The sequence below is a fragment of the Alligator mississippiensis genome, chromosome 1 (genome assembly GCF_030867095.1).
Source record: "Alligator mississippiensis isolate rAllMis1 chromosome 1, rAllMis1, whole genome shotgun sequence".
NCBI classification, from domain to species: Eukaryota; Metazoa; Chordata; order Crocodylia; family Alligatoridae; genus Alligator; species Alligator mississippiensis.
In genome coordinates, this window is record NC_081824.1 from 215,946,943 (window position 1) to 215,971,732 (window position 24,790).

At 42.9% G+C, this 24,790-nt stretch overlaps 1 long non-coding RNA gene across 1 annotated transcript in view; it reads left to right on the forward strand.

Moving 5' to 3' along the window:
* Positions 1-24,790, forward strand: part of LOC109286472 (uncharacterized) — a 75,928-nt gene that overhangs the window by 16,127 nt on the left and 35,011 nt on the right. The gene's annotated exons all lie outside the window — the stretch shown is intronic.

Genomic DNA, 24,790 nt, shown 5'->3' on the forward strand with positions numbered 1-24,790 from the left:
GCATGGGATTGACTATATAAAAATGTTAACTGTCTTCCATTCTGTTTAGTCAAAGAAAATTCTACATGTAACTTTGTACCTAGATGGGGGACAATATGGTGGCAATGCAAATAAGGTATTTTGCAACAGCTTGAGTCATGTGAGTGTAAGCCTCATTTTGGATTCCAGCTAACAGTTGCTTCAGACTTTTATACACATGTTCCAGGAGTGGGGGAGGGGGCCCTTTAATTAAAATGGCTCTGAGAGCTGCTCTACTTAAAGCTCGTGGAGTGTCCCTGTGTTGAAAACTGGCAGTGGGGTCATTTTAAAACTCATTGAACAAGCTTTAGTTAAAGCAGCCCCACCACCATTTTTCAGCACAGGGACACTGATACACATGATGCTGGAGTCTGTTGGAGCATGTTAAGTAGCAGACTCAATTAATTTATTCTTCTCCAACGTACTGTAATTACAGTGAATCGGAGCAGCCTTGCTGCACATGTATAGGCACCCATTCACTTAACTTTCTAATGGGTGCCTGGTCATTTGGGCTGGGGAGTGAAAGGCAGATGGATGTGATGCTAGCCATGCTTTGTGTACCATTGGCTATAGAAACTATTGTGCCTTATAAGAGCACTAGCCTGATGGCCTGCTGTGCTCAGATGGACCTTTGACCTTTTGAGTTTGGTAAGGAAAAGGCCTTTGACAGGGTAGAATAGAGCTATGTGTTTTCCTTCTTGTGCTTCATTTTTTCTTTGCAATCTTGCTGTCCAACTTTTGCCCCTGCATGAAACCCCATTATTAACTGCAGGATTAGATCCTTAGATTTGCCTTTAATTACTGAAATTTGTGTAGAAGTTGTGTTACCTCCTCTTTCTCCAAGATGCGAGTATATGTCCTTCCTCCATTCTCTAGCTTATCGTTTACAGTTCTAATGGAAGCCATCCTTTAAGAGAATAAGGATGCAAATCAGGAATACTTTTAAGTGGCAAGAAACATAAAATGACCTTACGTGTTGATGATATCATTATGTTTTTAACCTACCTGATAGTTTTTATTTTGTACAAATATTAGCTAGAATCAGATATCCTTTTTTCTACTATTACTTGAAGGGTTATCTTGAAGTACATAATACGTTAGAAAATTATCTAAAGTGACTATTAAATTTACTGGGTTGAACAAATTATTCCAACTTTGCAAAAATATCTCTATCAAACTTACTAACAGTTGCATTTTCTTTCCAGTTTATCAGCTTAGCTCCTTTTCTATTGATATAAAAGTTGTATTTGATTAGTAGTTAACATTCCTGAGCACATTTTCTGTGAGGTGGGAGGTGGAGGACCCACTGAAAGACAGATTTAAACCATCAGCTCATTTCACACAGGCCACCACAGAGCCATGAAATGTAATTTTAGATCACTGCCGTCCTACATTGGTTTGAACTCTTGAGCTAGACACAGAAAACTGTTATTGCATATGTGAACCATCCAGCCTTATTAAGAACTGTTTTTCTTGATGTGCAGCTGCAAGAGAACCTATCTGTATTTCTCTGGGTAACTAGGAATACAAATACTTAGGGAATGCTGTGAAGAATTTGGTTAGCTGGTTACCTGCGTGCAAATTTCACATACAGGCAAAGAAAATGCTCTTTGTTGATTTATATAAAGGAAAAGCTCAGGTTTGACATCTGCATTATGCACTTTCAACTTCATTAAGCAAATCTGTTGGTTTGTGTGGGAGAAGAAAAAACTTGCATAGCTTGAAGAGAAATGCTTCCTTAAAATGCTCTTAAAAGACCCATTCTGTTGCCAGTGCCTTTCCATGCTCTTGGATGACAGCTCTGTTATCAATTTTTTCCTGCTATAACATCAAGGATCTTTGGCTTCTGAGACCAGACGTGTCAGAAATAGTCAGTGTATAAAAGGAGTTGTAAGTGTTTTCAAATTAATATTTCTGACCTGACCATGGGTTCCATTGGCACTTCAATCCTCTGTAATACCACTTGTAACTTGTTTTTATGAAAAACACATACAGGCTTTCTCTGCCATCTTTTCATTGGGGATTTATGCATGCAATTCCCATTACAGTTAATGGGAGATAATGACATAAATCTTCCATACATCACTAGCAGAATAAACACCCTAAATCTTTAGATTTCATGCTGCCGATGAAGGGCCCATTTCTCCTCAGATTTGCACTGGGGATCTGCAGATTTGCACTGCTCTACAAAAGTCTAAAGTACAGAAAATTCATTGTTTGAGGGTCTGGGAACAGCCTCTGAATTGAAGGCCTGGTGATCTTGAGATTATACCTAGGGACCTCAAAGCCCCACACCACACAGGAGGGCATGAACCATTAAGGGCATGGTCCTCATGTGATCCACACTTATTTCAGTGGCCCAACTCCCCCATGGGAAAAGTGTAGCTGGTATTTCAGCCCATAATATGCAGTCCTTATTGCAGCCCCATTCCTTGTCAATTCACTAGAAGGGGTGTGCATGTGGATTTAATCTTCACCCCTTCTTAATCTTGTGCACAAAACTATCATCAGATTTTGCATGGGGATGGGTAAATACACAGCTTGAATTCAACAATCACTGGTTCAGAGTAAATGTGAATTCCACACATGGGTGTAGAGCAGTTCTCAAGCCTCCTCTCCCTTCAAGAATTCTTCAGGGATCTGTCTGGTTGAACATTTTGCCCCACATCCAGAAAAACCCTTATCTTTTAAGCAGATGGGTAATCCTGTTGACATCTCCCAGATGTACTACAGAGCCTGTAAATACCTCAGTCTATAAGTGGCACGTCTGCTATGGGTAGAAGGCAATGCAATGGCTCTGAAGTAATTGCTTGTGGGGCAGTTGAGGGCCCATATTCAACATTTGCACAGGTTGCTTATTAGAAGTCTTATGGTCTGGGCCTATGTCTGTACTTTTACTATGCATTAAATTACATATATCCTGCTTGTATGAACTAGGGAGATCCCCTGGCAATGAATTGAGCACAAGTTCAATCAGCTTCCATTCTTGACTGGTTTTAGATGTCTAGCCAATAGGGGACTGGTCTACAAGCTGAGTTTTAAAACCTCCTTTAGCTAAATAAGAGTTCCAAAGGCCAGCTTTACCACTAAAGAGACATCATATGGATTCTGCGATATTCTCTGGAAGGCCAAGAATAAAAATAATTAATGCAAGGATTATAATGACATATAAATGTCATTGTTCCATCCCAGAGATATATTAGTACTGTAACTTTTCCTTAACTCTTTCAAAGGAACACATGTGAGCACAACTGAATGGACATGGAAATTATTTATACAGTATGTTAGAGGGACATTAAAGCATTTCATAGCATGTGGCAGGCCTCTCAGTGAGGTGAAAGGCACAGATCAGCTTTCCAGCTGCGGTGTACTGTGTTGGCTCTGCCAAAGCCACCATATGATATATTTTTCATTCCTTTCTTTGGAATGAATGTGGATTGTATAGTCATGGAAAGTGCTGGATTTATAGCCCCAGAGGCAAAAGCCCTATGTTTATACATAGAGGATGAGCAGCAACAGTGCACATTTCCCTGCATGAGTTTCTGTGTTCCTGAATCCTTTTCTAACCTTAAGTCTCCATGCTTATCCTGGCTTTCCTTACTTAACCTTTCAGCAAGCACACAAAGCTAGAACAGGACTAAGGAGAGAGGTCTTTGTACAGGTCTCTATTGATTTGAGTTATATCATTTGCTAATTATACTAACTTATCGTACACAAGTATACATTACAAGTTACATGGGGGAGTTGTGGAGGAAAATATCATTGTATGCAGCTGTGTTTATACAACTTGAATCCTGAACTGAGTTAAGGCACAGAACCTAGAGGTCCTCAGCTAGAACCCCAGCTTCTGGAGTCATGTAGTTACAGCAGAATATCAGTTTTCCTTTAAAAATACAAGTTTCTAACTCACATGGTAGTGAAGAAAAGCTTGAAACTATGACCAGACTGGAACTGATATAACTATGTTGGCTTGAGATTTCAGAGACATAATAGCTCTGAGTGGTTTGAACTGCCTCATGCTTCTCAATGGACTCTTAAAGCCAACACCTGTTGTTCTGGGGAGTCCTACCAAGGTTGCCTCTTGCAGAGGTTTCTGTGGGGAGGTAAAGAGAGCATTAGCTAAAAAGTTTTACTTCAGCCACTGGGGAAAATACCAGGGGTTATACTCCTGCCAGAATTGCCTGTTTGGTGTTGGAAAAGAAGGGAAATTTGATACTCTTTCCCTGCCACCAAGAGAAGTGGTGGACCTAGAATGATGTTCTTGTTCTCTGGGAATGCAAGCAGACTGCTTGTCTTTGCTTCTCCACAGGTGACATAGGTTGGACTACAATAGGATATAGAGCTATGTAGGGTGCCTTTCATTAGAGCCCATATTGCCTTCATGTCAGGCCAGCACATATTTCTCTGTGTGTTAGGGGAAGAGAAAGGGTTGGATACTGTGTCAGGGCACTGTTGGTGCCTGCCACTTTAAGGGCCCAGCTAAGCAGCCAGCAGGTGCTTGATTGCGGCAACTATTTTAGATCCCTGGCTGCCTATATAAACAGAGCAGTTCTCTGCTGGTAGGCCAGGTAGTAACATTGCCTGGCTGTGAGGCTGCTTGAAATATCTTGGACCTGAAGGTAAGGGCAGGAGCTGTAGGGCATGGTTTGGAGGCTCCTGGTCCTGGGCATGACCTAAAACTGCATCCTACCAGGAGTAGGTGGCCTGGTGGGGCTCTCAGTGGTGTGGGAGCCCCCCAGGAAATACCAGGCCCGTTACCACCCTGGTGAAAGGTGGGTCAGGGCACCTTAATAACCCCAGCTCCCACAACCAGGGGGGTCACCCTCTAGTAGGGTCCAGAAGATGGACCCAGGAGAGAGTGGGGCTACAGGCTCAGAGGCCTGACTTAGAGTACCATCAACTGGTCAATGCTGGGGCCAGGACCAGAAAGGTCAAAAGGGCCAGGGGTCCACTGTGAGGGATGCCCAGAACTGAGGGCCTGGGGTTTCTAACTGGCTTTGGAGGCGAGGCCAGGGCCTGTGTGGCCACGCCTGAGTGGGGAAATAGTTCAGGGAGCAAGACAGCCCCAAATGAAGGCAGAGTAGGCCGCCTGAGTGGAGGGATCTGGTTGGGGTCCATATGGGAGGATTCTGGGGCTCAGTGTGGGGCTGGTGAAGTTAAGATCTCTGGATGCCATCTGCAAGGCTTGGGCTGCGGTGTAGGGGAGGAACGGAGCCACCAGATAGTGCCCCCTGGCATTGGGGCAAGAAAATGGGCAGCCTCCCACCTAATTAAGATCATTAATTAGATAACAACAAGGCATGGCAGGAGAGAAGGCAGGCGGTTGGCTCAGAAACAGGTGGGCAGGCCAAAGGCAAATCGGCCCTGAGAAGGCCCCCTGTTACAGATACCCATGGGATTGTGCAAAATGGGCCGTATTTGATTCGAATTCAGCCCGAACTGGGGACAGTAGTACAATTCATTGATTTGGATCACTGTCCCCGATTCTATTTGGCTGAATCCGAATATGAAGATTCATTGCTGATTCAGAGAATCAACAATTCAGACATAGACACAGCTGTCTCGGGAGAGAGCGGGGGGAAAGACCCCGTACCCAAAAGGGGGAACCCTAGGAAGGAAATCCCCGCGAAGAAAAGAAAACAAACATAAAAATAAAACAATGAAAATACTTACCTGCAGCAGAAACAGAGGCGCAGCTGGAACAAGGAGGGAAACCTGCGCGGCTTGTCAGCCGCATCTTCATACAGCTGAGGCCGGCTGGTGACGTCACCGGCAATTACCGGCCAGTAAGAATAAAACAAATCACTGGTGGAGGGAGCGGGAGAGGGGAAACAGACCCAAGGAAGGCACCACCACAGTGTGCCTCTTGGGAGTCCTACAGGGAGGCAGAAGGACAGCCCGCTTGGGCAAACAAGGAGCCAGAGGGAGCTCCTGATGCTGACTGGGACAACAGTAACGGGGAGCAGCTTGCCGCAGGGAAGGACAAGCCAGAGAAAGCTCCTGCAGTCGGCGAGGATGGAAAAGGTGGAGGGAGCATAGAGAGGGACACGACGTTCGACACCCTAACAGGTGGGAGCAGTGGGGACATTTAGGAGGTGGAAGAAAACCCCTCTTTAAAAGGCTTCAAGCAGGAGCAGTGTGAAGGGCTGCGAAGAGTCAGGGTACCACTCCTGGGTGTGAGGAGCAACCAGGCAGACACGAAGAGTTCCCAAGGCACCCAAGTAGGGATGCCACTAAAGAAAGGGAAGAGGAGCGAAGCCATAACCGGGGAAGAGCCAGAAAGTGGGGGGGAGGTGTCCCGAGCGAGGGGTCACAGGTACCCAGCCCCAGGTGGGGATCATCCCCTGGAGAAATTTAGAGAATAAAGCACCCGGCACCCCGATGTAGGGGCCAGGGAGGGGCTACTCAGACCCCTTTGCAACAGAATAGATTGTTAGTTTGTGTTTTTCATTGTGTTTCCCCATTTGGAAGGAGAGAAGCAGGAGTAAGTGCCACGACTGAGGTAGCCGCCACAGAGCCATTATGGGCTCTGCTATTCTTGTTTAAAGTACTAGCCAGGAGTCATACCCTGGAGGGAATAGGTTATGAGGCTGGGGAATACTGACTGCAAGTGACCCTAGGCTGAACTAGCAAGTCCTCCCCGAGATCCAGTTACCCAGGATGGGAAGGGGCGTGCAAGGCTTCCACGACTTGACAAGAGTGGGAGCGTGGTCAGGAAGACCTGGTGACACATCAAGGTGGCGTAAGGTCGGGGTGTAGGGGTGGTGGAGCCCCGCAGGTGACTGCCGGACAGATCTCATGCCGCCAAGGAACCCCAATTAGTCACCCCACCACTGGGGAACATTCAAAGTCATGGCAGATGAGATTGGGGAAGGCCACTCAAAGAGCAGACACCTACTTGGTGGGGCGTATACCATTGGCCACTCAAACCAAGGCCACACATGACCGTATGTTCGAGGCCCGGTGGTCACAACAACTTTAATTGGTTTTTCTACATACCTCAAGGTATCAGGTGCAGCTTGTGAATGCTGCAATGCTGGGGAGGATGGAGCACACCACAGGAGTTTGCCCCCCCCACGTGCTCACCGGTGAACCCGGAAGTGGACTGGAAGTATTTCTGGTCCACTTCTGGATCCACCGGGGAGCATGCTGGGGGGCCTCCCTATGCCCCCCTGACTTGGCAGTCAGCTGTGAGGGGACCCCAGGTGCTCCCCCAGACCCAAGAGGCACCAGTTGCTGAGCTGGGAGGGTGCAAGGGGGGGGCCAGCACACTGCCTGGCTGGACCGGAAGTGCTTCTGGTCCACTTCTGGGTCTGCTGCTGAGCATGCTGGGGACTCCCACACACTCCTGTGGGACACTCCATCTGCCCCAGCATCTCAGCATTCATGAGCCGCTTGCTACCTAGAGGTTTGTAGAAAAAACTTTTAAAGCTGTATCTATGTCCGAATCGCCAAATCTTTCTGAATTGATTTGGAGGGTTCTGATTTGATTCGGAGAGATTAAAGGGTCCTTCAGTTTGGATTCGGAGCAGTGGTATACCCCCTGTCAGATTGCACTCCCTATTTAGGCAAAGGGCAGGGGGACAGGTGGGAGCAGCCCCTGTGAGTGCCAGCCAGGGAGCAGGGGCACCAGCAAAAGTGGCCACAGGACTTCCGGAAGTGGTGTGGCTGCTTTTTGATGAGTGAGATCACCCGCCAGAGGGCAGATAATTTAGTGAGGGGAAATTTCCTTTGAAATTCCCCCCTCTACAGGCTGCTGATATTAGAAGCAAGCTTTAGCGGCTGTTTCCAATAACTACAAAGATAATATATCCTGTCATTCACAATACCTATGCAAGAGAAACATGGTCATTTTCATATCGAAAATTGTTATGTTAAGGAATGATAAGGCAAAAACATTTAGTGCCGCAACAGAAATTCTGACTTGTACTTTAGCAGGGGGACCCCCGTCCCAGTCAGCGTGATCGGCCATGGGAGGACCCCCCGGGGTCACTGATGTGCCCCCCCGACTCAAGAGGCACCAGTCACCCATGCTTTTGAGAAATTGTAATGATGAATTTGTGATAAATTTCCACAAAAGAGGCACAAAGGAGGTACTTGTATACTGTATCCTGTGCTGGATCTCCTCATCAATGTTTTCTCTCTCAAAAAGGTGGCTACCAAGATAGAGGAAGTACTTAGCTACCTCCAGGGACTTTCCCTTTATGGTAATTTGCAGGGGGGGTCACATTCATGGCCTGTGACAGGTTGATAGAGCACTTTAGTGCTCTCAGTGTTAAGAGAGAAGCCCAACATGTTAAGGGCTTGCAGGCCAAGCCCTATGAGGAGAGACTAGGGCACCTGGACCTCTTCAGCCTCTGCAAGAGAAGGTTGAGAGGTGACCTTGTGGCTGCCTATAAGTTCATCACGGGGGCACAGAAGGGAATTGGTGAGGCTTTACTCACCAAGGCGCCCCCGGGGGTTACAAGAAATAATGGCCACAAACTAGCAGAGAGCAGATTTAGACTGGACATTAGGAAGAACTTCTTCAGAGTTCGAGTGGCCAAGGTCTGGAACGGGCTCCCAAGGGAGGTGGTGCTCTCCCCTACCCTGGGGGTCTTCAAGAGGAGGTTAGATAGGCATCTAGCTGGGGTCATCTAAACCCAGCACTCTTTCCTGCCTATGTAGGGGGTCGGACTTGATGATCTATTGAGGTCCCTTCCGACCTTAGCATCTATGAATCTATGAAACATTTGGTAGGCTTGTCCGAATAGATCAGCACAGTTGAAGGCCTTAGACTTAGACCATGAAGTCCCATTTTTGGAGCCACTTAGGCAGTTGGGCCCAGCTTATGGAGGAGGTTCTCAGCAGTTGAGTAGAACAAAGCTTAAATATGATTTAAAATTTGATCTGTCAGGCCAGATTTTCAAAGGCAATCCAATGAAGTTGGACATGCTTAAATGCTTTTGAAAATTTCACTGCATACCTATCTGCTACTTTAGAAACCTAAATAGGATGAAAACCTGGCCCTTGAGGAGACTAAGATCCATTTACATTGTTAGTATTACCAACAATGCACAGTAATCACGATGCATAGAGGAATAATACAAAAGGGAAACAGGAAACCTCTAAAGAACACTGCTAACTGCCCCTAGTCCCGACTAGCTAGATTTTGGGGGCATGAAACCTCCCCTAGATACTGAGGCCCCTCCTCCCCTGTGGAGACCTTGGTCTCTTCCCCTGTGAGGACCCCAAATCCCCTCTTCCTGGGCACTCATGTCTCCTTAGCCTTCCCATGGGTCTTGGCTCATCTCTCTTTTCTCTGTGGGTGGGGCTGGTCGAAGCTCCCGCCTTGCTGGGGCTGCAGCTTTGCTCGCAGTGGAAAGGCTTGAGCTGCCTTGTGCAGCTACCAGGGCCTGTCTACTCTCCCAGTCCTTCTGTGTACCCTCCAGTACCCTGGGGCCTCTGCCACTGGCAGAAATGTGGGCCCGTGCTGCCTTGTACAGTGGCAGGGTTTTCTTTGGCTCTCTCCAAGCCCTGTGCACTGATCCATGCACTGTGGGACCTCTGCTGCTTGCAAGGTTGGGGACCCATGCTGCCTCCTGCGGTCCCAGAATTCCTTCAGCTCTCCCAGCCCTGTGCAAGGACTCGTGCACAAAGGGAGATGAGGGTGGGGACCCACACTGACTCATGCAGTGGGGTCCCTTCACCTTTCCAGCCCTGTGCACCGACCTGTGCCCTGAGGCCTCCTGCCTCGTGCAGGGTTGGGGACCCACACTGACTCATGCATCTGCCAAGGTCCTGTCCACTTTCTGACCCTCTGTGCACTGATCTGTGCACCGACGGTGCAACTGTAAATTATTACAGGCACTAACTTAATGTGCCATAATTGCGGCACATTAATGAACGTGTAGTCACACCCAGCATGTGTTAATGCACAAGTTTCAACATGAATCGAATATCCAGAAATCTGAAGCCGTGAAATTAGGAAAAGATCATTCTGATAATACATGGTAATATTTATCAGCTGTTACTGCCCACAAGATGTATAAATAATCAAGCTATTATTTTTAATGAAACTAACAATGATATGTCTATGAAATATCTGGGGTGTAAATGTGTTTTCCAGCGATAACTATAACAGTACAACATAAAAGATTAAATTACATGATTTTGAAAGTTTGCTATGTGTTTTTTTTTCTTCTGTAAATATATGTGTCGATTAAAGAAATTTACTGGCCAAATGTTGCTTTCAAGGCCTTTTCTCATAACAATTTTTGTGGAAGTCTTGTGTGTGGTGTTGGCTGCTACAGTAAGTCTACATTTAAATTAATTAAACTGTTGACAGTTAAATTGTACTAAGTAGCTTCGATATAAAAAATGATTCCCAGATTTTTTTCCATACAACTTAAAAAAAATCTGAAGAACTTAGTTCTAAACATCTGTCTGGGCAGATGTCAAAATGCAGAGTGTTATTGCATTATACTGTATGAATCCAAGACACCATGATACTACTCTTGCTTAAGTATTCACAGTGGATTTGATGATCTATTTAAAAGGAAACTTTCATAGAAACATAAACTCTTATCTTATATGATATAATAGCACCTCTGATGAACTGATTCTAGAGTAAACATAGGAACCTAGGGCTGGGTCATCCTGGGTCACTGAGTTCTGTCCCCAGCTATCACAGGCACCATGTCATATAATCCCTTTCATAACCTTATCAAGCCCCATCTTAAAAGCAGTCAGGTTTTTCACTCCTATTACTTCCACTAGCTCTTCTGCTTGCACTTTTTATTCAAATCAAAGATTTTTTACATTGAGAGCTTTATGGATATTTGACTAGAATTGCACGACTGGTTTTGAATGTTTTCCTTGGGAATTTAATTTTAGTAAATGAAACTTATTTTGAAATAAATGGTTATTGTACTGAATTGCACAATACCAGAAAGAAGCTGTGGACTCTGTTGTGGCTTTCTGTTTAAACTATAGCACAATACTTTATACATCTTTGAGAAATGAGATGGAAAATGTCACAGGTATTATAAATACAATGCTAATTTAACAACTAGGTCACAGAGGCCGTGTCTACATGAGCAGTGGACTGCGCAATAACCACCGCTCACGTTACTGCACAGCACTGTCTCTGCATAGTTTTTTTTCAGATGCTACTGCACAGTAGCAATGAGCTACTGTCTCATGTAGATGTGCCCAGAAATACTTAGAGCATGGCTATTCCCCAAGTATCTTGCTTAATTTTTGTTCATTATATTAGCTTATTTAATTAACCTTTCTATGGACTTGAATAAAGAAACCAGTCCTGTTTTAGACAAGCTGTAATGCATATATTTGCCTTTAAACACATATTTCAATCCCTTTGACTTCAGGCAATAACATTAAGCACATAGTTAAATGTGTGGCTGCATTGGGGTAAAAATCCAAGCCCAAACAGCACAAGGTTAGCAGCAAATAACTGCATTTTAAAATGCTAATACAAGATGAAATATATGAATTTGTTCCCTCAATTCCCCTCCCGCCCAGGATTTACTAATAACTTATTAACTAAATACCTGCCACAAACAGAAACAATTTTTGTGCATTACTATGGAGCGTACTTGGTCATGAAAGTGCTGTGATTCTATGCCAAAGAGACTAACAATAGTGAGGATATCGCACTGTTTCCTTAATGAGCAATGAATGGAAGTGTGAAGGTGAAAGGACAGATTCTAGGTTAGAGAGTGACAAGGTGAGATTGCTTCTTTATCACACTTAAAAAAAAACCCAACAAGCATCATGTTTGAAAGCAGCAAAAAAAAAAACTGGCTGGGAATTGTTCTGTAGCTCACAGGCTAATGATTTGAGTTCGTTCCCATTACTAGCTTCATGGGAACTGTCAACTTGCTACAGAAACTTTTAATTGGTTTATGAGTGATAAATTCAAGTCACTTATTCCCTAAAACATCTGTTTTTGTTTTAGTTCTCCTACATCAAATATTTAGTGATATCCCAATGTAGCATACGGTTTCCAAGTCATATTTCATGGGTTATCTGTCAATAAAATCCCATTAAATTAGACATAATGAAATTAGTACAACGTAGTCGAGAAGTTTCTGCCATCAAGATATCAAAATGCCACTATTCCCCATTTATTTATTTTTCTTATTGTTCACAGGATTGCCTCCTTCTTGGAATTAGAGAGAAAAAGCCATGAGACATATTGCTTATTTTACCTCTTTTCTCCACCTTCACCTCCTTATTGGCCTGGAGCTAGTACAATTTGTATTGTATGTATACTGGAATTTAGCCAGCAGAAGCAAAACTTCATGTTGCACCCAATAGGAAAATTCAGTCATTTCTCTTATTCAGTGGAACACATAGTCTAGTATTTGTTTGAAGATCTGTCCAGTCCTTGTGGCAGCAGGAATCCAAATGTAAACAGAGAGCTGTGACAGCTAAAATGAGAAACAATCCTGAAAGGACTTTAGTTTTATGCACAACATTTCTGAAGTTCTCATCTTACACTGATTTGTATAGAAAGAAAAGTATTTTTATACGGTAGTTGTCATTGTTGTAGTTCTTGCAGATATTCTGACCTGATATTTAAAACTCATGATTTTGTGGACCTGGAATATTTATCTACTCATATGGAGAAGAAAGCAATTTTTCCCCTATTATTTATTTATTTTGTATTTTTAAGCCTTTGGTTAGCATAAACTGGAGAAAGCTAATGTCATGAAGAACCAGGCCAGCTGAAATCAGTTGAAACAAAATCTGGATCAAATATTTGTCAAAAGAAGCAAAAGGAGAAGAGGGGGGAAAAGAGTTTGTAGACTAACTTTCTTAACAAATTTGAGTGCAATAAAATGAAATTAAATTATAAGGACACAATTCTCAGTGGTTTCACACAGCACAGTAATAGCCTTTATGCTTGGAAATTTATGGGCCACGGACAGTTTATAAGAAACGATGTAGTTCATCAGAGAACCAGACTGATGGAACACAAGGGAGCATTCTGCACAGGAAGTTGGGTTTTGGAATAATACTTACTTTGATAGAGTTGTTTTGTTAGCTAAGTAAAACAGTAGGGAAGCCAACGGCCACTTAGGCTTCAAACATAAATATATATTTATAAGTCACCCAGCTGCTTAATTGAGATCGCTGGTGTTTTCACTAAGTATATCTTATCCAAAAAACAGTAACACTGAAAATAACAACAGCAGCTAAGACCTGCTTCATGTTGAAGTTAATCAGTCAACAGGGAATAATGGAACGTTGTTCAGAGGCCAGGCTCTGATACTCTTACTATTGCTGACCAGCACCTTACTCCATACAGTGCGGTTCTGTTGGTTTCAGGGAGATGACTTGTGAATTAAGATGCTATTCAACATGAGTGACAGCATCGGATTCACTTCTTAGTGGTTTGCTCTCTCTCATTTCTGTGTTCTTTCATGCATTTTTTCACTAGGAAAGAAGTATAATATAACTCATGGTATGAGTAGTATTATGAAATACTTGCAATACTTGGAATGCGAAAGGATGCATTTTGGGCATGTGCCAAACATTAGTTCTGTTGACCAAGACAAGGAAAATACAATTTCCCTTGATGCTTTAAAATTTTCTCAGATGAAGGTTAAACAGGGGGTGGCTCATTAAATCTGAGCAGAGAGCTGGAAAATAAGATTTCACACTCCCGGGATAGGACAGGCTGCATGCGTTTGGGGTTTTACACAATCTTTAGGATATTTGACAGGTTCTGGGAGTTTTGTAAAAATATTATTCAAAATAAAATATAAGATGGAGTCAGCTGAGGTCACCAAGGGTATACTGCATGATTGGAGGCTTACAACCTTCAAATCAAACTGTTGTGAGGTATAGGATTTTTTGGCTGACTTAACAAAGGTACTGAGGTACCTAAATCCAATGTTTTAGGTGCCACAAAGTTCCTCAAAACCTCTGCTCATTTGCCACCTGACTTTGTACTAATCTAAAAATCTGCAGATAAGCATGCCCAGAACTGCTTAAGTTTTAATGTCCCTGAGCTGCTCAGCAGCCTACCTCATACCTCAGCCCCAGCGAGATTCACCAACTAGGCATTGTCCTCCCATCTGTTTTGCATGCCCAAATTCAATAGGCACTCTCAAAATGCACCTACTGGTTTAGGTCTTGTACAAAATAGCAGAATACAGGGCTTTTTAGGGATTTGCTAACTTGATTATGTGCACTGATGGGACTAGTGGTTAGGACTTACACCTGGGAACTGGGAGAATTGTTTTCAGGTTTCTGCTCTCACTGATTTGGAACAAAGACCTCTCCTGCAGGCCTGGCTTGGTTTGGCTTGTTGTAGGCATCTAACTCCAGTAGTTGTGGTAGCATTGGAGGGATGTTGTAGCCATGATGGTCCAGGAAATCTGTGAGAGGCAAGGATTTTTGTGGGTAGTATCTTTTATTGGACCAACTCCATGGTTGCAGTAGATTTAAGACAAGTTTTTGAATGCAGGGTATTCTTCTTCAGGTCGAATGAAAAAGCAGGCACAACTAGAGTGAGCCTGGGAACAAAAATTCATAGCTGGCAGGAAACTAAAATCCAAGGACTGAGCACAGACTTTAACTTTATACTGAGTCATTACAATCTACTTGATTCCTACTAATCTCTATTTCCTCCACAGGTGTCAATGCTGTCTGCTGGGAATCCTATTGCTGAGGGTCCTGCCCCTCCCCGGACATTGTATGGGGAATCTCAACAGCCAGCTCAGGACTGTGAATTCCCTTGGGAGGCAGGATACCTATGCATTAGGTGTTGCAATGCATACATCCATTTGCAGATTTAGCACCAGACTTCTGGCACTTACAGGGTGCATCTACATGTGCATTAATGCACTTTTCCTAATGTGCATTAAATTTAGTACCTGTGGGCATTTATGCACATACTTTTTCATTTGGCTACACGCTGGAGATGCGCTGTTTCAGAGCAGACTCAATTAATCGAGTATGCTGCACATGTGAGCTGATGCACACTGCACCGCATGCAGTTGTATCAGTGGTGAAATGCATGTAAGCATGTAGAAAATGGCAACGGTGCACTTTTGAACTAAAGCACCTCTGAGGTGTTTTAGTTCGAAATCTCACCGCCACCATTTTCTGTGTGCTGACATGCATTTCACCACTTATACAACTGCAAGTGTCACAGTGCTGGGTGCTTTTCAAAGCACCTGGTGCTGCAGCGCTTGCATGTGTAAAAATACCCTCTAATGTGAGGTACTAAATTAATGCACATAAAGTTGTCCTAATGTGCAGTAGCACAAACACGTGATTTTTTAGGTGATGCTTAATGCATGGTAGCCTATTTTATTGTGTATTAGCATAATAGTGCTTTTTTTACGTGATGGTTTAATGCGCAGTAAAATAGGCTACTGCACATTAAAGCACATAAGTAGATGCACCCAGAGACCTTTAAAAATCTGCTCTTTAGCTCTTTGTCAATCAGAACTATTCTTGTTAAATTATGCCTAGGTTAGGGAGTAAATGCAAGAGAAGGAACTGAAAGAAGAGGAAAGAGGACTACGGAATTGTAGCCAAAATTTTCTCAACATTTCTCTTTGTTGTTTCTTCCTGTTGTCAAAAGATATTTCTGTTCACATAAGGGTTGCTCCTTCTTATTCTCACAGCCCGTTTTCTCCTCCTGTTTTATCAGCAGAGAAGCCTTAATGGTGAATTAGTGACGTCTTTGTTATTATGGCAATAGAATGCAATGCCATCTTAATGCAATTTCCCTGTAGGAGTGAGCAGAAGGAGAAGCTAGGATGTAAGAGAAAATGATCTTATTCAAATATAATTATCTGAAACAAAGGCAGAAAGCTGCTGGGGAACTCTGTTGCTTTTTCTGTGTTCTCTTCTTTTTGGGTCTGTACCCACAAATAATAAATTATACCTTAAGGAACATTACATGTCTCTTTAAAATTGTTGTCCCTTTTCAATAAGTACTTGCTGTTACTGATAGTTTTAAGTGGCAATGGCTGCAAAATTAACAGCTGGCTATGTACTTTGAATAGTTCAGATTTTGGGGGCCTGTGAATTCAGGGTACTGGTCTCTGTTATTGTTGTGGGAGTAGATAGAAAGTCACACAATACATGGAATTAGTTAGATTCAGTGTTACAGATGTAAAAGAGATCAGAGGTCTAATTCTGATGGTACCGTTACTCACCCTCCTTACAGTAATGAACATGCCATTAAGTTTACAAGGGAATATTATACAGACAATAAGGAGACCAATTTCATTCCACCCCCCACATTACATGGGAAGTGCTGCAGTTTTAGATTGTTTATTTTGTTTGGTGGAGGTTGACTGGCGTAATAGGCCACATGGGGGGGGATCTCAAATGATGTAGCAGCTTGGTCAGCTCAAGGGTGTTGAAGACAGCTGCATGAAATCAGTTTAATTTCATGTGGTTTCGGCAAACCCAAACTGGCAGGTTCAGTTCACACCCCACGGAGGTAGCTTTGAGTGCCCAAGTTTGCCTGAAACCTGAAACTCTCTGTGGATCTCAAATGAACCCTGGCAACACTTGTCACTTTCATAATGAAACCAAGGAGTCTGACAGTTTTCTCCTCACCTCGCAGATTTCCCACTATACAACAGTTCTCTTGCAGGGAGCCAAGTGAATTTCTACTGCTTCCACCTGTGATGGTTTCAGGGGTAGATAGCTGATTCTCTTTGCCCTCTTCGGTCCATAGAAGTAGCAATCTTGAGTCACAGCAAGCTAGTTACTGGTAAATATCCATTCACTGACCAGTAGGGCTGTGAGAAGCTTTAGTCCCTGATTCAATTCGGCGGAGATGCCGTCTGATTCAGTGGCTGAATCTCCGAATCCGAATCGAAACAGAGGACCTTTTAATCTCTCCAAAATGATTTGGAACCCTCCGAATCAATTTGGAGAGATTTGGCGATTTGGACGTAGATACAGCTTTAAATGCTTTTTCTACATACCCCTAGGTAGCAGGGGCTCTGAATGTTGCGGTGCTGGGGCCCCATGGGGGGCTCCCCAGCACACTTGGCAGCAGACCTAGAAGTGGGCCAGAAGCACTTCTGGTCCTCTTCCTGGTTCATCGGGGAGTGCTTGGGGGGGGTGGGGGGTGTCCCTGTGCCCCACAGCTCAGCAACAGGTGCCTCCTGGGTCTGGGGGGGCACCCGGGGTCCCCCTGTGGCCAATTGCCGAGCTGGGAGGGTATGGGGAGGGGCCCCCAGCATGCTCCCCAGCAGACCTGGAAGTGGACTGGAAGCACTTCTGGTCTACTTCTGGGTTCGCTGCTGAGCATGCTGGAGAGCACCCTGTCCTGTGGGACCCTCCATCTGCCCCAGCACCACAGCATTCACGAGCCATGCTGCTACCTCAAGGCATGTAGAAAAAAAACTTTCAAAGCTGTGTCTATGTCCAAATCGCTGATTCACTGAATCAGCATTGAATCATCAGATTCGGATTCAGCCAAATCAAATCAGGGACAGTGATCTGAATCAACGGATTGAATCACTGTCCCCAATTTGGGCTGAATCTGAATCCAAATTGAATAGGGCCCATTTTGCACAGCCCTACTGACCAGCTTATTGGATCCAACCAGTAGCAGTCTAGATAAGTCACTTGTCCTTTTGTCTTCCATTATCTCTTGCTAAGGTTGATACATGCTTAATCCTCTACAAGATACATACCTGTTGCACAGAAAGGGCGAAGATCTGCCCTGCTAGATGCTGAAGAAGTAGGCTATCCAGTCACCTCTGAAGATGGCATGGGTGGAAGTCAAGGACAGCCACCATGCCTTCCATTGAAAGAATACTAATGGTTAGGGGTGTGCGAAGTGGGCCCTATTCGATTTAGAGTTGGGCTGAATCAGGGACAGTGATTCAAATCATTGATTCGTATCACTGTCCCTGATTCTATTTGGCTGAATCCAAATCTGAAGATTCAATGCTGATTCATAGAATCAGCAATTCAGGCATAGACACAGCTTTAAATGTTTTTTCTATATACCTCGGAGTACCAGGTGTGGCTCATGATTGCTGCGATGCTGGGGTGGATGGAGCATCTCACAGGAGTGTGGGGGGGACACCCAGGCCCAGGAAGCACCAGTCACCAAGCTGGGAGGGGCATGGGGGGGGGGCAGTGCACTCCCTGGGGGACCTGGAAGTGGACCGGAGCCCCCGCATTTCTGTGGGATTCTCCATGTGCCCCAGCATCACAGCATTCACGAGCTGCCTGTACCTAAAGATATATAGAGAAAATGTTTAAAGCTGTGTCTATGTCTGAATTGTTGAACCTTTCCAAATCTCTCCGAATCTATTTGGAGGGTTCTGATTCGATTCAGAGAGATTAAAGGGTCTCCTGATTCAATTTGGATTTGGAGATTCAGCCATTGAATCGGGCCAAATCTCTGTTGAATCAGATCAGGGACCAAAGCTTCTCACAGCCCTACTAATGGTAAGTAGAAGGAATCCACAACTCCTATTGTGGGTGAGAGGGTGCCCCCTGGAGTGATGGTACTTCAGGAGAAAAAAGAGGCAGCCTAGCCTGCATCTATTTTGACATCTTCAAATTTCAGGTGAAAGTCATTAACTCTTAGGGCTTCACTTTTGAGAATAAACCTAAAATCAGGTTAGTTGTGCTTAAAATTTGAGTCTTAGGTTAAAATGTTGCCCAACTGTAGGACTAAATGGTGCAACATCTAACAGCAGTTGGGCATGTAGTACTTTGTAGCTAATACAATATGCTGTGTGTGTGCTTATATGCATGTACACACCTGCACAGAGAAAATAAGAATTCATGAAAGTGAGGTGCACTGTTTTATTGGCATTTATTTGGATGAACAGGATGACTCACTTGAGCCTAGATCGACAAAGGTATATAAAATTGCACCACTGCTGGTCTCAAGGTAGGTAAGGGCTATAAAGGATACCATAGGCAGCTCCATCTTACCACTGCAGGGACAATGGTGTTGTTGAGCAACTAATTTCAAAGCAATGTCATACTTAATTACACACATTAAGCTTGTTTCAACCAGTCTATGATTTACTTTTACTATTTGAGTCTTTAGTCTATACTAACTATGGTGTAATATTTTATTTTTAAAAAAATGCACGGTAAGGCCTGCTGTAATCAATTTTAAATTAGCATTGTAACTTTGATAATATCTTTGTTTTATGGATTTTTGATTAATGGGTTTGTGAAATTTTGGATACTCGGTAATCGTGTATTGTGTAACTTTAATAAAACCTAGTTATATATGTCTTGGATTATTATTGTTTTGTGAGTACTTAAAAGGAACCCATTACAGCACAGAATAACAATGGTTTATTAAATAAATGCATACAAGTAAAACATTTCCGAGAATGTTAGTTAGACAAGCTGCTTGTTTAAAATGAGAAAATTATTTGTTTATCATAAGACGTGTGTGTGACTGCAGTGATTGTAGCTAACAGTCACTGGGCACATCTACACATTCATTAATGTGCCATAATTATGTTGCACTAAGTTATCACATGTACTAAGCTTAATGTGCCATCATTGGCATTACTGAGCATTAGCACCAGCACATGCTATTTCAGTGATGCTAATGTGCAGTAAACTAATTCTACTGCACATTAACACAGTTTTTTCGTGCCATGCTAATGTGCAGCAGAATTAGTCTACTGCGCTGTTAGTGACTCATGTGGACACATCCACTGAGTCCCTTCTTAGAAACTAATGAACTAAACTGCTGAGTTAGATCTACATCTCTTAATTAGCCTAGAAGGTGCAAATCTACCTTGCCTTCTGCCTGTCATTTAAAACCAGTAAATCAAAATTAAGCATACATAAGTCTAGCCAAAGGCAGCAAACCACCTAAAAATAACAGCATTGATTGCCTATCATACTTCTCTTGTTTTCCTTACCTGAGTGGCCTGTCTTGTATTAATTGGACATTGCTGCACAGATGGTATGTTTATTCACCCCAGTTCCTGAAATTGCTTGGCTGGTCCTAAAGATGTTCAAATCCGTCAAAGCTGCAAGAGGTGATAATATAGTGCAAAGTCTGGGGAAACAGTGTTGGGAAAGTGGGTAAACCAGTTACAGGGGATGATGAGGCCGAAGGTATGGAATTAGCCATTGGGCCACCATACTGCACAGGTACCTCAGAAGAGCACAGTCCTACAATGGCAACATTCCTACTTGAATAACCTATGTCAGTGACCCTTGTTGCTGCATGACATATTCCTCCTTTGCCTGCTGGAGTTGCTTGCATTCCTCATGTTTCTGCTGCATGCCTGCCACAGTGTTCTCTGCTCCCTTTACCTCAAAGCTAAAATCAGCCTTCTGAGCATGCTGGTTGTCCCAAGAGATGCTGAAGGACCTAGCCAGCAGGTGTGAGAGATATTTTTTTTTTTGACAGGCAAAAAAACGGAAAGAAAGCCCGTATCTTTCTCTTTTTTCCTTTTTTTTTAATATGTTGCATTTGCAGCTTTCCTCATTTTTATTCTGACTGGAAGTCATATTTATGGGATCCTCAGCTCAAAGCAAATAGTGCAAACATTGTAAGATAGCAGTTCAACACCTCATTGTAACACGTCTCTCTACTGTTTTAAAACATTGTTTAAAAAATTGGGTTCACTCTGGTGAAAGGGGAAGAAGGTGAAGTTGAAAAAGGGCCACCTGCAACGAGCATCAAGTCCTATCTGTGTTTGCAGAATGAGCAAACCACTGAAGACATGAGTGTATTGAAAGTTCCAGAGAGGAAAGTTTTAGGTAGGGTGCCCTTCAGATCAGTGGCAGGGTTGGATTAGTGTAAGTGAAGGAGATTTTTAGGAGCTTGATTAAAGAATGTCATGTCAGTAAATGGAAGGGACTTGTAAGTTACCAAGGTAGCCCTGAAAGGTTTGTCAATCATCTACCCTGATTGATCACCTAGGATTACTACTGCAAAATATTTGCAAGCACCACATTTCAGGAGTGAATCACATTTCAAGGATAAAATCAGGGGTGGATCGGAGTGGGGGGTCAAGAGTGGGGTGTACTGGTGCAGATGCATTCCCCCCTGCCCCTTTGATTCCTGCTTCACCCAAACTTTAAAACCAATTTCCTGGAAGGCAAAACAGTATTTCTATTTAGGCAATACTGAGAGAGTCAATTGACTTCATGGCTCATTATCATTTCCCCGATTCCTGCTAATCTCTCTCTAGTACAAAGGTATTAATAACTGTCTTTTTGTTGAACAATCTTGTTGTTTCACCATTCAGACTATCCTTTCCTCTGCAATTTTGCTGGCTGTTCCTGGGAAGATCTCCCCTCTATTTCATAGCCTTATAAACTGATTTTAGCTAAAAACCTTAACTCAGGTGTAAAAATGTTTTTTGGTAAAGTATTGAAGACACTTTCAAAACTTTAAAGAAGGTTAGATTTTGTTTTATGAATCTGAAGAATACATTTAACTATAATGACTAAATGACTAATAAAAGAATTTTCTTTGGCTTTTTGCCTATTTTTTGCCTAGTTTGTTGTGTCTTTTAAATATTTATATATAAAATCTAGCAGATGAATACACATTCCACTACTTACATTTGGTTTTACTTTGATCTTAAACTGAATAATATAGTTCTAACCTCCTACCATATTAGTAAAGCTTCAAGTTTCTCTTTCACTGGAGAAAAATGTGTTGTGATTTATGTCATTATGTGCCACATCATCAACACCTCCGTTTTCAAAATCCTAGATCCACCCATGGATAAAATGGATCATATCCTAGTGCTTCAGTCTACAAGGTTCCCCAAAAAGTCAGAGGACAAGGCTCCAATACTTGCAGATTCTAACACTGGGGACTTCACCAGTTTATACCCTGGGGGACTTCTGATTCAAGCAAAACTTTGATACAGAGGGTTAAGATTACAGGCAGGCATTCCCCTCTGCCACAAAACCCCTGAGCAGACAAGACAAGGACGGCAAGGATCAAGGTCTTCAACAGTATAAGGTCTACTAATATTAAGCAGCCCATGGATCTATAACCCAGGGTACCCAGAACAATGTTTTTCTAACAAAGGTATTAACAAACAGCATTACATTTGTACAGTTTAGTCCTAAAAAACCAGTATTTGCAAGCATGCATTTTTGCTTGGAAGGACTGTAAACAGTCCAAAGATAATACTTTGAATGAGCTAGCATCTGTATGCTTAATTTTCTTTCCTCTTGCTTGGCAGCTCTTTTGGAATATATATAGTTATGGTGATGGAAGGTCAAGTGGGAGAAATGGTGAGGAAAGGGAATCTGATTGTAGCAAAAGTATCCCATATGATTTTCCCATTAGCAAAGTAAAGTTCTTTCTCATACATCCAAGTGAATTTAAAAGAAATACAATCTAATAGGGTTTACTCCAAATAAGGATATTTGGAATATTCTGAAGGATATTTACTTCAGAATAAGGAATGATAGCCATCAGAGGCATGCCTGGACACTTCTGCATCCTGCATGGTGGTGGTGGTATATAGGACATCACTTATGGCTGCGCTGTTGGTGGTGGTAGCAGTGACTGGGCCAGCCAGCAGTGCAGTGGCTCCTATATTTATGCTTCTTCCTTCCAATTCAGCAACCGGGGCTGGTGTCCCTGTTGCCCCTTCCTACCCTTTGCCTCCTCCCCTTAGCTACACTACTGACAGTTCTTCAGATTGTTTTATGAGAGGCAAGAATTTTATGCGATATCTTTTACTGGATCAACTGTGTAGTTGAAAGAAGTGTTGGACAAGCTTTCAGGCATAAAGTGTCTTTTCTCAGATTATTTCAAGGATTCTCTAGAAAGTTACTGTATGACTTTCTGTATGAAATTCTACATGATTTTGGAATAAATCATCTGATTTTATTTCTGTAGAATTTTCTTGGATGTATTCTTATGATACTCTATACAGGGTTCCTAGGAAACTCGTCCTTTCAACACCATCACAAAAAAGCACCTGTGAGCTTCCCTGAATGTGCTTCACCAGTAGCAAACTGACATATACTATTCTAAGAGCCTTGTCAAATGGTGCTGATTTCATGGATAATATAGATGCTCAAAAAACTACCTAAAAGTCAAGTTTGATCAGTTTCTGCTGCACTTGAAAGCCAATTAGTTCAATGTAGTGCCGGATTTAGGCTTAAGCTACTTAAGCTACAGCTTAGGGCCTCACAATATGAGGGGCCTCTAAATAAGAAAAAAAATCTGGACATTTTCATTGTAATATGACTAAAATATACATTTATATGGCTCCACAGTTATTATTCATATTGAGTTCATAAATTTGTGCAGAAATAATAATTCATTTTAGAATTTCATGAAAATCCATTTTTGTGGATTTCATGGATTATTTTTATTGTATGGGGCCTCTTACGATGGACATAGTTTAGGGCCTCAGCATGTCATAATCCAGTCCTGGTTCAATGTTAATCAGACAAATACAGATTTACTACAGCCTGTTGGAGTATGGAAGAAATCAATTTGAGAAAGCATCACAAATATTTTCCTTTCTATTTTTGTCAGTATCTGAGAGTCAGAAAGTAATGCCTCCTAATTTTTCTCTCCTAAGTTAAGCCATGGGTATGGCTATGAGTATCCCCCACTACAGAAAGGGTGGGTACGCCCACTACAGAAAGGATGTAGACAAATTGGAGTGAGTCCAGTGGAAGGCAATGAAAATGGTTAGGCACATGACTAGGACACACGACTGGGGCACATGACTTCTGAGAAGAGGCTGAGGGACCTGGGCTTATTTAGTCTGCAGAAGAGAAGACTGAGGGGGGATTTAATAGCAGCCTTCAACTATCTGAAGGGGGGTTCCAGAGAGGATGCCCTTCCTTGTTTGCTGGTGGAAAAAGATCATTGATGGAGAAGGAGAGTATGGCTGCATACATCCATTCAGATAATCTGGGAGAATTATCCCAAGTTTGTTCTCCTGGTAGAGAAATTTACCCAGGCATTTGAATGCTGAGGCCCTGAAAAGTGGAGAGCTTGCAGTGCTGACACTGTGCAGCTGGAGGGGCCCCTACACACATTTCAGGGTACTCTGAGGGGTCCCTCAGTCTGCCTGGTGATAGATGGCATCAGTGCAAAGGGCATCCCTGACTGGCTGACCCAGCCTACCCATGGTCAGCATGTTGTTTCCTGCAACACAATGTGGAGATTGTGAAGCGGATATTTTTTGCTTCCTGCTGGAGCAGCAGAGTCCAGTGAGTAACCCACTGTCTCCTTTGGAGAATGCTGGAAGACTTTTTCTGAGAGAAGCCATGGCATGTAGAGACCTTTAATCTCCCAAAAGAAACTCTCCTGCGTATTCCCAAGTCATTTTTCTTCTGTAGAAACCATTTTTACCCTATATGAAAAAGCTTGAACATCTGTACACTTGTGGTTTCTTTTGGGAGAGCAGTGAGAAGCTGAATGTCTGTACAAGGCCTATGCCAAAAAATTGTGCATTTAGTGATAATATACACATTTTCTGTGCAAGTTTAATATTTTTTCAATAATAGTTGGTCGAGAAACAAAAATAGGAAGCATTACTTTCTGACTAACTCTAGTATGAATCAAAATTTCAGCAGCAACTTCTAAAATTACCAGTAATAATAAGTATGTGGGCAAACTGTATCGTAGTATTTTCAGTCTCCTACAAGGGCCTGCTAAATAACAGGAAGAAACTGAAATATGTCACCCTGTTAAAAATAATTGATGTCTTTTCTTTGCCATGGGTTTAAAGCCAAATGTCCTTCTGGATTCAAAGCTCTGAAAATGCAGGATGATGTAAGAAAATGT